Source organism: Lissotriton helveticus, chromosome 2_1 (genome assembly GCF_964261635.1).
Source record: "Lissotriton helveticus chromosome 2_1, aLisHel1.1, whole genome shotgun sequence".
In the NCBI taxonomy this organism is placed as follows: Eukaryota; Metazoa; Chordata; class Amphibia; order Caudata; family Salamandridae; genus Lissotriton; species Lissotriton helveticus.
Genome location: NC_136059.1, coordinates 252416514 through 252433175, shown reverse-complemented (window position 1 = coordinate 252433175; position 16662 = coordinate 252416514).

Below are 16662 nucleotides of genomic sequence, written 5' to 3'. Positions count from 1 at the left end.
AGGTGGTAGAAGCAGTTGGCCCGGTCATCTCATCTATATTCTCATGGTTTGTTCCCCCCTATGGGAAAAAGCCATGGTCAAATCCCTTCTGAATAAGCCTAGCCTGGATCCAGACTGCCTGGCCAACTACTGTCCTATTATACTCCTCGGAGAAATTAGCAATAGTCTGGAGAAACACGTCAATAACGTGCTCTCTGCCCATTTAGAATCTGATAACCTCCTTCATCCCTCTCAGACTGGCTTATGCCCCCACCAGGGCACAGAAACGGCTCTACTAGCTGTCATAGAAGAATCTAGAAAGATTCTCATTGCAGGAGGCTCCTCTGCTGTGATTTTGTTGGATCTCAGCGAGGCCTTTGATATGGTTATACACAGCATTCTGATTGGTCTACTCAGAAATTTGGGCATGTCTGGAGTAGCCTTGTTTTGGTTGCAATCCTTCCTGGAGAGTAGATCCTTCCAGGTATTTGAGGGTGAGGCCATGTCTAAACCCTGGCCCCTCCACTGCAGGGTTCCTCAGGGATCTTCCCTGAGTCCCGCACTTTTTAATGTCTACAAGGCTCCCCTCGTGGACATTGTCCATCCCTATAGATTGAACATCATGACATATGCCGATGACACCCAGCTGGTGGTTGCACTTCACCACTCAAACATGGCTTCCATCTGCCTCTGCACCTGCATTTAAGAAGTAGCTAAGTGGATGAAACACTCCTACCTAAAATTAAATGGTGAAAAAACTGAGCTTATGCTCTTTGGCAATCCCTCACTCTTCAGGGCAGATACGATGTGGCCATCCTCAATGGGCTCGGCATCCGTCCCTAAGTCAGAGATAGAAAGCCTGGGCTTCTGGCTGGACTCAGACCTCAGTCTTAAAGTCTAGTCCAAAAAGGTGGTGGTCTCTTGCTTTGGCATCATAAGGATGCTATGCAAAGTGCTTTCCCTGCTCCCCTTTCAGGCAAAAAAGCTTTTTATCCAAGCACTTACTCTGTCACGCTTGGACTACGGCAATGAACTATACATTGGTGCCCCAAGCTCGGTCTTTGCCAAACTTCAAATAGTACAGAACTGTGCTGCTAGGATCCTCATGGGGTCTCAGAACTGGCAATCCGCGAAACCCACCTTGAAAGCTCTCCACTGCTTCCCGTCTGGGAGAGAGTCCACTTTAAGGCCCTATGTATTACTCATAAGCTGATAGGAGGGAAAGGACCAGAGATTATCTCCTCTATGGTTAAACCCTATCGGGCCAACAGGCACCTACGCTCAGATGAGCAACATCTGGCAGCCGTCCCCAGAATTAAGAAAGTCAGAAGTGGTGGCCGGCTATTCCCATACAATGCCGCCAAGCTCTGCAACTCCCTCCCTCTTCAGCTACAAAGGGAATCTAATCACCTGGCCTTACGCAAGCTCCTTAAAACACGGCTTTTCCCTAAATGATTCTCGGAAGCTTCAGTTATCCTCCAGCGCTGGGATGCAATGGGTAACTATGCGCTCTAAAAATGCTGTTTCATTCAATCATTCACTTGCACTTATACCAACACAATACATTGTATATCAATTTATCAGATTGATGTATGAATTGTGTACATGTGATGAGCATCTATTTGAAGGTTAAAGTGAAATGATCCACAAAGAGAATATGTTTTTAATTCTCTCTTGTTTTGTCAAGTATATGTTTAACAACTCACACATGACAAATCATTGATCAATAAGCATGTACTCATAGTATGTTGTTGATATCTATGGGTATTGCATCATTGGTTTATGCACTCAGGGTGGGTAGTCATTATTTAAAGAGTATGATTATGGCGGTTTGTCATGTGATCAAGACTGCGCCCCAGAGTCGAAATGTGTCATGTCAGGCACTGGCCTGGATGAGACTTTGTGTCACTATTTAGAGGTTTGTTTTTTAAATAAAGCACTTTCATATCTCATGCTAAAACGTATGGTGGTCCGTACCTGGGAGGTCTCATTGGGAAAGCGATGAGCCAGGATTGTTTGTGTTCATATATATACATATGTATATGTCAAAGTCCTTTCCCAAATATCATAAGTACGCTCTCAGGAAATGAGTTCAAAAACACAATATCATGGAACACAGGTTTATTCCACACATATATATATAAACCTACTGGCGGTCGCCAGTAGGTATTTATAATTAGGACCTAGTTACCATAGGTAATTTCGAACATTCTATTGGGAATAACTTTGGCGCCGATTGAGGGATCTGCCTGTAATTTTCTTTAAATTTGCCTCGCTCCGCTCCGCTCCTTCCCTGAAAGTTTCGGGGGGATTCGTCAAGCGGGGGGCGAGAAAAAAGGGGGGTCCCAAAACGTATTTTCCCCATGTTAATTTCCATAGGGACATTCTGACAAGGCTACAGCTTGAACGGCTGAACGGAATTACACCAGATTTGGCAAAATGGTAGGGACTGGTATGCAGCAGTGCATTGTGTATGTTTGGTGTATATCCCTCCTGTAGTTCTTGAGAAAATTGAATTTGAAATTTTTCAAATGGCATTTTCTATGGGACCTTTAGACACGGCTACAGCCCGAACGGCTGAACGGAATTACACCAAACTTGGCAAAATGGTAGGGACAGTTATGCAGTAGTGCCTTTTCTTTATTTGGTGAAAATCCCTCCAGTAGTTGTTGAGAAAATTGAATTTGAGCAAATTATATATCTATATGCGCTCACCGTACGCGCACCGTACGCGTACGGTACGCGTACCGTACGCGTACGTGCGTGTACCCTTACGTGCGCGAGCGAGTTTCTGATTGGCTGGCAGTCGACTGTCAACATTCCAAACTGTCCAAACCAGGAAGTGTTGGCTACCATCTTGTTTTTCAGGAGAACTGAGGCACAAGAGAGCCCAAAACAAGAGTGGAAAACACGAGATGGGGGCAGTGTAGAGACCCCCCAACCCTCTAGCCCTTCTCAGGGGGTCCCAAAAAAAATATATTTTTTTTTGCACTTGGTGGTCCTTCTGGGACCCTCTGAAAAGGGCTAGGGGGTCAGGGGGTCTCAACCCTGCCCCCTTTTTCCGTTTTCCACTCTTGTTTTGTGCTCTCTTGTGCCTCACTTCTGAGAAACAAGATGGCTGCTCAGGTGGTCCCAGAAGGATAATAACATATAAACGCTATCCGCTTATAGAATTAGCATTTACAAAACCTTTGAAATTTATTGAAAAAATATATAGGTTTCACACCTGATATACTTAGGAATTAGCATTTAAAAAACCTTGCAAATTCACTGAAAAAAACATAGGTTTCAAGCCTTATATAGTTAGGAATTAGTATTTAAAAAACCTTGCAAATTCACTTAAAAAACCATAGGTTTCAGGCCTTATATAGTTAGGAATTAGCATTTAAAAAACCTTGCAAATTCACTTAAAAAACCATAGGTTTCAGGCCGTATATAGTTAGGAATTAGCATTTTAAAAACCTTGCAAATTCACTTAAAAAACATAGGTTTCAGGCCTTATATAGTTAGGAATTAGCATTTAAAAAACCATTGAAATTGCTCCTATGTAGTTAGTTGTACTAACTATATTTCGCGCACCCGCAATTCACTGCTGATGATGTCACATATTACATCATTCATGACATGGTCAGTGACATCACTGATGACATCACTGATGACATCTCAAATGACATCACTGATGACATCTCATTTGACATCACTGATCACATCACTGATGATATCATTCATGTGATAATACGATGCACCTCCTCACACTCTAATATAACCTTTGATACACCCAGTGTTAAATACAGACTACCATTCTTGAAACCATTGACACACCAATACCAGTTACTCAATACGCACTCACTGATTCCTAGGTCTACACACCCATTCACTCATTCACCCATAGAATCACTCATACATACAGTCACTAATCAATACAACACTATCATATGCACTCATACACCTATACAGACACTCACACACTGCCACTCATCCATGGAGTTATTCACACACCTAGTCAGTCATGCAAAGAATCAATCACACTTCCATTTCCTCAACTATACAGTTATACACACAACACCTTACTTATTCAAACATATACTAACACATACTTACTCTCTTATACAATCACTGATACAAGTACACAATGATCCATACAGCCACTCCCGCATTCACTGGCTCTCATGTATAGTCATTTATATATGCCAACTCTCACATGCACTGTGTTTTGCATATGTACTTACTTGGACAGGTAGCACTGAGATATCCATTCACTCACCAACACACCCATGCACACAGTCAACTGCCCATATAGCTGTTTCCACATGCACTCCTGAACTAATACACCTAGTGAATCAACTGCTCACACATCTATGCACAGATTCACACACCTTCCAGCCACCCACACACACACTCAGTCTCCCATTCAAATACTTGGGCAACCAATCAATAACCCATATAGCCACTCATATAGCTACTGATCAACACATGCAGCAGCTTACACAACAACAGACATACTGATGCACACATTCAGACAGTTTAGTCACTAACCCATGCATTTAGTAAGACACATTTAATCACTCACTCATACAGCCAGTCACGCACCTACTAAATCCTTCATCCAGACACTTATACATCCACTCATTCTACAATATGTAAAACATATTTAAACTTTACAGAAACATACAGTCACTGGATGATGTCATCAGTGATGTCAAATGAGATGTCATCAGTGATGTCATTTGAGATGTCATCAGTGATGTCACTGACCATGTCATGAATGATGTAATATGTGACATCATCAGCAGTGGATTGCGGGTGCGCGAAATATAGTTAGAACAACTAACTATATAGAAGCATATTTCAATGGTTTTTTAAATGCTAATTCCTAACTATATAAGGCCTGAAACCTATGGTTTTTTAAGTGAATATATATATATGTATATATATATATGTATATATATATCCACACTTCTCCCCATCAGGACAAAAAACGAGCCGCACACGTAACTTTCGCTTTGCCGCTTTTATTTCTCATTGGAACAGCATGAGGCTGAATCCTAATGCATTTCGTTCTTCACAGAGCTTTTTCAGAGGTGAGCCTATGCCAAAACACGCCGCTTGCATTCACAGCCTTTTGCCCTTAATTTATTGTCCTTCCTCTAGTGGAATGCTTTTGAAGTGCATTATGGGGCCTGTGGTACAAATGGTCATGCCAAATTTGTTCCCTCCAGTGGGCGGTGCTAAAACATGCTATTCCGAGTATAATACTCTTGTTATTCATTATTTTTGGCACATAGTTACCCCACATCAAGTCCATTTTCAAGACTCATCTGGGTCCAATACCGAAGCCAGTCTTTGGCGGCACCGCATCGCCCTTAACATTATCATGAGCTTCACAGACGGTTCACAGTCGGGCGATGATGGTGCTCTTATGGTGGTGCGTCGCTCCTCGGCAGAACCAAGCCGATAAACATATCCACACTTCTCCCCATCAGGACAGAAAACGAGCCGCACACGCAACTTTCTCTTTGCCGCTTTTATTTCTCATTGGAACAGCATGAGGCGGAATCCTAATGCATTTAGTTCTTCACAGAACTTCTTCAGAGGTGAGCCTACGCCAAAACACGCCGCTTGCATTCACAGTCTTTTGCCCTTAATTTATTGTCCTTCCTCTAGTGGAATGCTTTTGAAGTGCATTATGGGACCTGTGGTACAAACGGTCATGTCAAATTTGTTCCCTCCAGTGGGCGGTGCTAAAACATGCTATTCCGAGTGTAATACTCTTGTTATTCAATATTTTTGGCACATAGTTACCCCACATGAAGTCCATTTTCAAGACTCATCTACCCGGCTCGTTTTCTGTCCTGATGGTGGGAAGTGTGGATATGTTTATCGGCTTGGTTCTGCCGAGGAGTGACGCACCACCATAAGAGCGCCATCATCGCCCGACTGTGAACATAATGTTTTAAACTTTTTAAAAAACACTTACATTCAGCAGTTATAATTATCTTTAATAGCCATAACTCTTGCCCGTATGTAACTATAACTTGCACTGCCGCCATGCACAGTCTTGTCATCAATAATGTAATTTCAAATGCTGCAGTGAAGTTATCAATGATGTTAAAGAACATGTCATGAGTGATTTAATGTGTGTGGTATTTAGTTGTGCATGGTGAGGGATCAAGTTATAGTTACTTAGGGCACATGTTATAGTGACTATAACATCACTTTAACCATTGTTTTTATCAGTGAATTTCTAGGGTTGTTTTAACTTAAAGTTATATTTTATTACCATATGTTAAGCCAACCCCGTCAGGCTCTGCGTCCAACCCTGATGAACAGACAACCTCACGCTGCGCAGGGCTGAGGACAGTGTGCATTGTGGGGTTGGCCGAACGGCCTGGCCTGGTCTACAGCCAGGCCCTGCACCAACCAATAGGCGCTGCTCCCCTCCTGTAGCCACTTCAGGCCCTGGGGACCCCATACCCGGGGGGCTTTTTTTTAAGGGGAGGGGAGTGCTCAGCTCCCCTCCCTGAGCTACTTCAGGCATCTACAATATTTTAGACCCCATTGGACCAATTCCAATGACATTTTGAAAAAAAATTCTGGGGACCTCTCACAGCCACCAATCTCAGCATATGTGGGCCTTTCTGAACCACGACAAGATGGGTCTTATCCAGCCTATGGCTTCTATTCCCTCTCAGTTATAAAGTTGGGAGGTTTTCTTTGGCCCTTCACACCTTTACACCACTTCATCCTCCACCTGGAAACTGAATGTGTATTGCACGGGAGCCTGCTGACCTGCTCAGCCCTGGTGATCTCCTCGCCTGTTGTAATCAGTGTTCTTAACCATATTCCATGTCTATATTTCTCACTTTTCTGGCACTAAAACAGATCCAATCTCAACAAGGAGTTCATTGTGCACTCTCTTTCAGTGCACTACAGCACATTCGCTCCTTATTAGACCTGGTGGAATGTTAGGAAGCTCATGCCACCAGTGAGGCCCTAAGATTTCATAAATACAAACCAGGAAAGGCTGCAATCCAGGGTTTCTGACAGGGTTTGACAGCTGCACTGGCCCTCCTGCCTTTGCTCCAAGTTTCCTTCTCCACTCATCCTACGTATCCTGGGTTTGTGAAGGGGGTGGCGATTTAGGTAATTTGTGGGGTATCCACCCAATCTAGAGATACCAAATCATTGCTCCATCTACCAGAGAAGGAATCAGCCCACTTACTGCCCCACCCATGCAGAGCATGCTGGGAAACCCAAAGTGGCAAATCCTTCAAAGGTCAGAGCACATCAGCTCTCCAGGCCAGTCTTCACCCATGCAGACCTCCCACTTTCCTCCAAAAAGCTTCTGCTGGACAGTATTTGTATTTACATTCATAATGTTCAGCAAATCAACCTAGGCCATCAAGAAACAGAAAAACGAGGATACAGATCAACATAGCTGGGTCAGCTTCAGGGTCAGCAAGAAAATGTCAAAGATTCATCTTCTGGCACTACCAATTTGGTTTGTCTTCATGACAGAGTCTTCAAGTGGTCAGATGAGACAGAGGAGTGGGGAAAGGAACTGCTGGGAAGGAGAAGTGAAAGAGAATTACAAATTATTCAGCACTGTCCTCAATATTTCTTATGATATTCTGTAAATTATTTGCGTTGACTCCAACTATAATCACCTGTCAATAGATAGTTCTGAATCTCTTCTCTTTGTTACATTAACTCCTTTTCGCGAAAAAACTACATAAAGGGGAATTCTAAGTGAACTCACTGGTTTATACCCTTTCCCTTTATTGATTTTGACCTTATCCTTTTTTTACGAAAACAGAATTTTACAAACGACAAGAAACATTGTCTTGCTTCTGGATCTGAATTTTCTTAGAAGCGGTTTCAGCACCCTGCTTGGAATGATAAACTGTCAATATAAATAGCATTGTTGATGCTTATGTGTTCACACTGTGTGTTATTCTTAAATTATGTCTTTGTCTTTTTTTCATGTCTCTCTCATTTTCTCCCTTAACTAGGAAGGAGCCTTTTCACTAACTGTGCTACTATTGCTTACTTATGCTTTCCCAGAAAATATTGATGAGCAGTATGACTCTTGATAACCATATACTGTCTTAGCAAATTAGTTAGCAAATATTAGCACATACATTTCCTTTCAGATTTTCTCAAACTTGACATTCTAACACTCTTCTAGTTCATTTCAGCCTTAAATAGTAGTAGAAGATGCAACTGCCGTCTTACTGTTAAACCCCAACTGGTCTCTGAACTTAATTGCAGAAGGATGGACTCACCTGCACCCTCACATGATCTGCCCTGTTTGGAGGTCTCCAGAATAATGAACGCTGCACCAGCGTTGCAAGGTCAACACAAACCAGTATAGGTCAGTCAGTCAAAATACTTTATTTCGGCTTACAGCCATAAAAGCAGAATAAAATATACATACATCAAGTAGATCTTAAGATTGAGGGAATTGCAAAAGGGCAAGTTAAAATGTAACGTCAAGGACCAGAATTGATGATGCAAAACAACAGTTGATAGACAGAATGCAGAACAATGTCATTCATTCACCCCAGTACAGAGATCTGGGCCTAAATCCATCGGTTTTTTGCACTCCACACCACCCCAGTTCAGACATGGCCATATGCAAATCAGCCTTGACCCTGTGCCAGAATTGATGATGTACAACAGTAAATTACAACAATGACAGCCATGGCACGTAATAAGTAGCTGCCCAATCCCGCAGGATTCGGAAAAACATGCAGGAGGAACCCAGAGCACAATCTAATATACAATATATAAAAAGAGTAAAAAGAACACTGGTGCTTCAATTCATGTACTATTAAACTACATTAAAAAAAAATAGATTAGATAAATAAGGCTAAGAGTTTACATACTAAAGAATAAAAGGGCATACTTTTTATCATCTCATTCACTACATTGTTACACAGCAGCAGAGGAAATATAAAACTAAAACAAACAGGAACATCATCTAATACCCTGCTCTTTTCACTTTAAAATTCCACTACGGGTACACCACATTGCGAATAGAAATTTTGAGGTTGTGACGACAAAGAGTGGTGAAATTTCATATTTAAGTAGCCTAAAAACCTAATGGTAATTTCTTAGCCCTAGGTTTCTACACAACTGGTAAGCCCACTTTGATCTAGACCTATGGTAGGCGGGACAGAAAAGAATTACATGTAGTTCTGTCTACTGCGCTACAGCACAACCAGGGCAAAAAGATTGAGCTGAACCCTTCCATTTATTTGTAAATGCACCTAAAGGGAGGGCTCCAAATCTAAATTGGATAAATAATTGTTTTGCCAAAAAAGGTTGGATGTTATCCAAGGTCTTTTCCAACTTGTACTGCTGCTTGACATCGAGAAACCTTGATGTCAAGGAGCATGAGGTCCTGCTCCTAACTAAGTGGGCAAGTTTGAATTCCTTCATAGCTGTGACTAAGGCTTTTTTCGGAGTACTAGGACAAAAGTCCTTTGGGTTCAACCATAAATTACCATAACCCAGGGAAAAGCACAAACTCCTAATGTAGGATAACCAAGGTACATTTTTAGCCCCCAGTTTACACATTACTTCCCTCAGTTCCTCCCTACAGTTGATTAGCTCTGGCATGTTCCATATACGGCGCCAGAAGAGGAGAGGGCGAGAGGCAATAACGTCCGAAATGGGCCCGATACCAAGGTCCATTCTAAGCGGAGTTAGGGGCGTGCTCTTTGGTAGCCCTAGCAGCTGTCTGAGAAAGGTATTCTCAGTTACCTGAAGTGAATGGGACGGACAATGTCCCCAGAGTTCAGCACCATAGAGAGATGCTCCCCTTGCTTGTATTTTATAGATTTCAGCCGGTGGGCCTATCACTTTTTGGGAGCACTTTTTAAACACTTTGAGGATGCCTCCCAATTACTGGGTTAACTTCAGATTAGCCTTCGTTATCTGCGATCTCCAATCCATTTTATCGTTCAGTGAGATACCTAGATAATTGAAGGTAGAGACTCTCTCTAACCGTCTTCCGTCCATTTGGGGGTGTGGGCAATTAGTTGTTTTTGCCTGGAAGACCATATATTTGTTTTTTTATGTTAATCTCCAAATTCTTTTTCCTGCAAAATGAACTAAACTCATCCAGGACACGCTGCATCCCCATAGGTGATTTAGAGAGGAGCAGCGTGTCGTCAGCAAACATAAAAGCTGGAATTTTCATGTTTGCCAACCTTGGAGCATCTATGTCCGTTCAGGAAGTGAGAAAAAAGAGTTGGGACCAGCACGCAACCCTGACTGACCCCTTTGCTCCTCCGGAAAAGGCGCTGTCAGTTCACCCTTTTTTCCAAATCTGACCCTAGCATAGGTGCCTTCGTGTAATTGTTTTAGGATTTGGCGAAGATAAACCGGCACCCCCATGTCAAATAACAAACCCCATAGCTGCTCTCAATGGACCAAGTCAAATGCGGTCTTAAGTTCCACAAAGGTCAGATACAGGCTACCCCCTTCCAAGATTACAGGCTTCCAATAGATTAATTGAAGTCTGAAGATTTGGTCTAGAGTCGATGTTCTGGACCTAAATCCTGCTTGTAGGGGGGTAAGAATATCTGACTAGTCTATCCATAATTGCAAACGCCCAAGAAGGACGCGAGCAAAGATCTTTTGGGTAACATCAATGAGGCTAATAGGCCGGTAATTTGCCGGGTCTAAAGGGGAGCCTTTTTTTAAAATTGGAATGATCTCTGCACCGAGCCAGGTTGGGGGGAGCTCCCTGCCTTGGAGTGTCGAATTAAATAAAGACTGAAGGTAAGGAGACCATACTCTCCGTTCAGATCTGAACAGGTCACCAGGGATCCGGTCCAGACCAGGTGCTTTGTTAGGAAGTAACTTGCCCAGTGCCAGGTTTACTTCAAACAATGTACAGGGAGGTGGTGCCATGTTCAGCAGAATATGAAAAGCATCCATTAAGCCCTGAGATTTAGTTGTGTTCACGGACCTAGAATATAACATTTTAAAATGTGATCTCCAGGATTCTTCTGCCAAATTAGGAGCAATGGCCAAGTTACCTTCTGAATGGCCTGTCTTCACAAGGTTCCAGAAGGAGAGCATATCTCTGCTATCTAAAGCTTTCCTGATCGCTTCCCACTTTTCATTTTCCCATGCTACTTTCACCTCAGCCAAGATGGATTTAAAGCGAGACCTAGCAGTCTAGTGCCTGGGACATCCTTGTTCTTGACTCTATATAAGAGTGCTAATTTGGCTTCTCTACAAGCCTTATTAAACCATGGATGTTTAGGTTTGGGATCGGGTCTACTATTGTTATCGTCTATATAGAAAAAGGTTGCCAATTTTAAAAACATCTCACGATGGCTATTTTTCATCAATATCAAAGATTCTTGGTCTTGATAGTTTCCCGTAAGATTAAACGCCAGCTCAAGAAACTGAATAATCTCGGAGTACAAGGTAGCCATTTTCTCTTCAGAAACAGCCAGAGTGCCCCAACTGAACTGACTCTTCTACCTCCTTCGCTTGTAGTTAAAATTGGAAGAGATTGGGTGGAGTACTCCTGGTCATTCCCAAGCGGGGGGATACACAAAGCCAGGACTAATGGGTTGTGATCGCTTTCACATCTTGGATACACAGCAAAATCCTGGATTTTGGGCCAAAACTCAACATCAACCAGTATGTAGCCGATTATAGAAGCCTGTCCTATTTTATTAAAAATTGGATTTCCTGGGTTATCTTCCGGGAGTCGTCCATTACAGGCCCTTAGAGAGTGGACTAGTGTCAGTGAGGTCAATTGGAGGACAAGGGGGGACCACCCCCTAGTCAGATAAGTATTACATAACAGAATTGACCAGACTGCATCTTCTTCACTAGTAATATTGGGACTAATGCTGTTTAAGGGTTCAAAGTGGCAATTAAAATCCCCTCTAACGACTAGGTGGACAGACTCAGAAAGAGAAGAAAGGAAATGGGATAGGGAGTCCAGGGTCTGAGAGGTTTGCCCCAACTTTGCAGGGCGCGAATACACATTTATAATAGCCAGCTTAAATTGTTCCTTGAACGAGAGGAGGATACATAGTATGTCCGGGGAGCCAGTGTCAAGGGCTTGAATGGTGCACCCTAAGTGGATAGTGATCCAAATAAAAAGTCCCCCCGAGGGTCTACCCCTTTGTCCATGATGTGCTGGAATTGAATATGTTACAAAAAATATTCTATGTATTGGTATAGTGGCCCATGTCTCCTAAAAGAGGCAGAGCCCATAGTTATCTACAAAAGTTTCCCAATCGGGATGGTCTAACTTAGAGGCTAAACCTGCTATGTTCCAAGAGAGGAGCCTTAAATTAGGTAGGTCTAAGGGTTTTGTAGACAAGGGGGTTGGGGTAGGTACCTCCAGCTCAATTAACTGGCTATAAGACCCATCACAGCCAGGGGGGATTCCTGAAACATCCCCCAGTGTGCTAGGTAGGGCTCCCAATCTGTTCATACCTTCTACGGCCTTAATTGACTCCTCGGAGTAACAGACCCCTTGCATAGGTATTTTGCTTTCTTGCTGAGGTACTGAGCAAATAATTGTGCCTTCAGCAGATTCTACAGGGGGGTTTGGTCAATCGACTAAGTCTAGGCTGCTAAATCTATTGCATACTGGGATGTTAAAAGACGAGAATGAGTCAAGCCCCCGTGGGATATGCGATGAAAAATCAGTCTTTGCTCGGTGTTCCCATTTTGTAAAAACCCCACCCATTCTTTCTAGTAGTAAGGTGGGGGGGTAGAAATAGGCAAGAGGAAGAGTCCTTATACCATTGGTATCCCTTACATGGTCCCATTGTAGAATGTGGTGGACTGCCCTAGGGTCCCTAAAATTAATCAATACACAATCCCCCTGTATGTTTTTTTTCTTTGGTCCTATCCAGCTAACATGTCTAGCAAATAGAATTTCACTCTGGATTAAACGGGGCAATAGTCTATGTTTATTTAGCCAAAAAATAACTTTATTTTTTAGCTCTGGATATTGCTCAACTTTGTTAGATTCTAACTCAGGGGTTCCAGTAAGGATAACAGTGTAAGGAATTGATGCAGAAGGCAGGTCTAGACATGGCAGGAGGTCTTTGATCGTGAGTCTATTTGGGTCTAAATTGTTCCCATGATCTCCTCTGCTATAACTCACTGACCTACCCTCTGCTTGCAAATCTATTGGAGATACCACTGGCAACAGCCCTTGACCAACAGCTCCCTCCCTTGATGCCCTTGCTGCCCCCGGACAGCCCCCCCATGGTATCATAGCAGAATTAGTCACGGGGGGGGCTCAACTAGAGAATTAGGTTCTCTATTAGCATTTCCGGAGAGGATGGACACCCGGCTACCCTGTTGTATGGGGGCCGATTCTGTGAGTTTCAGATTACCCAGGGTTTTAAAAAGGGCATCAATTTTGCTTCCCCAAGAGTCTACCTTCATAGTAAGCGTCTCTAAATGCTGTCTGAGGACTCCCATCTCACTGTGTATATATGTTTCCAGGTTCTCTCTACTTTCTTTTAGAAGCGTGGAACCCCATGTCGGTTGCTCCAATTCTAGATGACAGCTTCCATTATTGCTAACAGTCTGGGTCGTTGTTGTTACTCACGTGCTTCCCCCCTTTTTTTGTTTTCTTTGTTGGCCTTTCCTATTAGCCCCCTCATGGGTGTTTTAGCAGGAGATACAGAGTGGGCCCTTTCCGGAAGCACCGTCAGGTCTGGAGTGGCAGACAGATCTAATGTCTGGGCTAGACTGGGGGCTCCCGACTCTAGAACCAAAGAGGGGCATTGAATAGAGGGCATCAAAGAAAGCCTACGTTCCGTGCGTTCAATCTCATTAGAGACTGCACCCAACACCTGACGTACCATGTTGTCAATAGCGGCTGGTTTCGGGTTGGGTGTACGCATAGTGGCTTTCTGACGCGTGTTAGGCCTAGAAATTGGGGGTGGACTCTCACCCATACTTGGACGAGACTAACTACTCGAGCAGAGTACAAGGGGAAATATACACTAACTCCCGGTTACGTTCACAGACCCCCAAGAGATACCTGAATATGCTCCTCTACAGATTTTAGTCCATACACTACACTAAATTCATTCAAATAGCCCACCTAACTCACTTGGGGGTACTTGCTAGAGGGATTGCCCAGTTCAGTCTCTTCCAGTCTCAGACGGGCTCGGACGGGCTCGCCCTTGGCCCGGGCTTCGCCCCGGGCAGCGCCCGCGTGCATCCCGTGCCGTGGGAGGCGCAGCTGTGATTTAAGGACGTCGTCGATGTTCGCGGACCAGGGGGTGCTGGGAGATGTAGTCCTTAGTGACTGCGGTACCCCTCAATCAGCCGTCGCTTGCGGTGAAAGTGCAGGTCAATCCGTGGAGGTGTGGCAGGGCTTGTGGCAATTCCCCCGCAGCTAGTTGGGGCAAGCTGAAAGGATGTATCCCGCGCCGCGGGAGGCGCAGCTGGGATTTAAGCGCCTCCGACGCTTTGGTGTGACGTCGTCGCTGTGCGCTGCCCTGGGGGTGCTGGAAGATGTACTCCTTAGTGCCTGCAGTGCCCCTCAATCAGCCGTCGCTTGCGGCAAAAGTGCAGGTTAATCCGTGGAGGTGTGGCAGCGCTTGTGGCAATTCCCCCTCAGCTAGTTAGGGCAAGCTGAAAAGATGTATCCCGTGCCGTGGGAGGCGCAGCTGTGATTTAAGCGCCTCCGACGCTTTGGTGTGACGTCGTCGCTGTGCGCGGCCCTGGGGGTGCTGGAAGATGTACTCCTTAGTGCCTGCGGTGCCCCTCAATCAGCCGTCGCTTGCGGCAAAAGTGCAGGTCAATCCGTGTAGGTGTGGCAGCGCTTGTGGCAATTCCCCCGCAGTTAGTAAGGGCAAGCTGAAAGGATGTATAACACTCCATTGCCCCTGGCTACAAAGACACAGAAATATATAAAGCCCTTACCAAGGCTAACTCACACACTAGAGAGGCCTGTCTAACAGCCAAAATAGAGAGTACCTGTTAGATGTGGCGGTCTCTAGTTGGCACAGGTAGGTACTTGTCAGGACAAGGGGATTACACTCCTAAAATAACCCCTGCTCACCCTCTAGGTTGCGTGGCGCAAGCAGTCAAGGCTTACGTCAGAGGCGTTGTAAGTTAAGCAGTTGTGACCACATACAGTAACCCAGTGACAACACTACAAATGGACACCACACAGGTTTTATATAAAAAATAAGTAGACTTTATATAGAGTTACCACAAGTCCATAAGCGACAAAAATACACACTTTGATTACTTTAAGATGGTAGATTTAAGCTTAGTTCAGTTAAGTTCTTAAGTTCTTAGATGCCACACTTTGCGTCAATGTACCTTAATTTGCATTGCGCTTCCACGACAAGCAATGTCGCAGCGATGGGAAATGCGGCAAAGTTCAGATACAAAGAAATAAAGATGTGAAGATCTACCAGATGCGGCACACTTCTCGGGGATGCGAGAAATTCTCGGTTCGATGCCTGGACTGCAGCGGCGACACCCTTATGATGCGACGACAACAGCTCCAGCGGCGACGCTCTTCTCCACGATGCGTGAAGCTTCCGCTCGATAGCTCCGACAGCGGCGCGCTTCTCGGGGATGCGAGGTGCTCTTGGTCGATGCGGTGCAATGCGACAGTTCCAGCGGCGACACCCTCCTGCTGTGGAGTTGCGACAGCAGGCACAGCGACGGCGACACGCTCCGACCTCGTTGCAAGATTCTTCTCCTGATGCGGTGCAGTGCGACAGCTCCAGCAGCGACACGCTTCCTCTTCGTTGCGGCACGCTTCTCTTCGATGCGGTGCAGTGCGACAGTTCCAGCGGCGACACCCTCCTTCGGAGTTGCAACGACAGGCACAGCGACAGCGACACGCTTCTTCTCCTTGAGTCGCACTTCCAGCTCCTTGCTACAGGCAGATTCTCAGAAGGCCCAAAACAGCAGCAGGCTCTTCCAAAGAACTCTGGGGAGCTGGGAGTTAAAGTCTGTTGTCCCTCAGACTTCAGAAGGAGGCAAGCTCTTTTCCAAGCCCTTGGAGATCCTTCACAAGTTGAAAGCAAAGTACACAAAGTTCCTTTCTCCTTCCTTTGGCAGTAAGGCAACCACTGCAGGCCAATCCCCCAAGCAGCACTTCAGCTTGGGAATAGTCTCTCCTCAGTTTCTTCAGGTTCCTCTCCTCAGTAAAGGTTTCTTCTTTTAGTCCAAAGTGATTTAATTTCATGGGATCAGGGTCCCAATATTTATACCCAGAAATCCTTTGTTCTCTGGGGGGAGAGGGGCCTTTGCCCAGTCCATACCAGTTCTGAAGCACTCTGTTTACCAGACTTCTCCTTTCCTTTCACAGTGCAGGGAAAGCACATCAGGAGGTGGAGCCAGCATTGTGGAAGGCAAGTACAGTCCTGGAGCACTTTGTTTACAGGATTCCTCTTCTTTCAGTGTGCAGGGCAGAGACATCAGCCGCTCCCCAGGGGGTGGAGCCAGCATTGTGGAAGGCAGGCACTGCCCTATTCAAGGTTCAGGTGCACTCCTCCCTCCCATCTAGATGCAGATCTCTCTATTCACCACTGGGTTACTCAGCCTGTCTCCTGGAATTCCCCAGCCCTGTCACTCACAAAACCAGACATAGGAATACACAAACTAGCAGAGGCAGGTTTGAATAGTTAGACAAGCAAATACCTACTT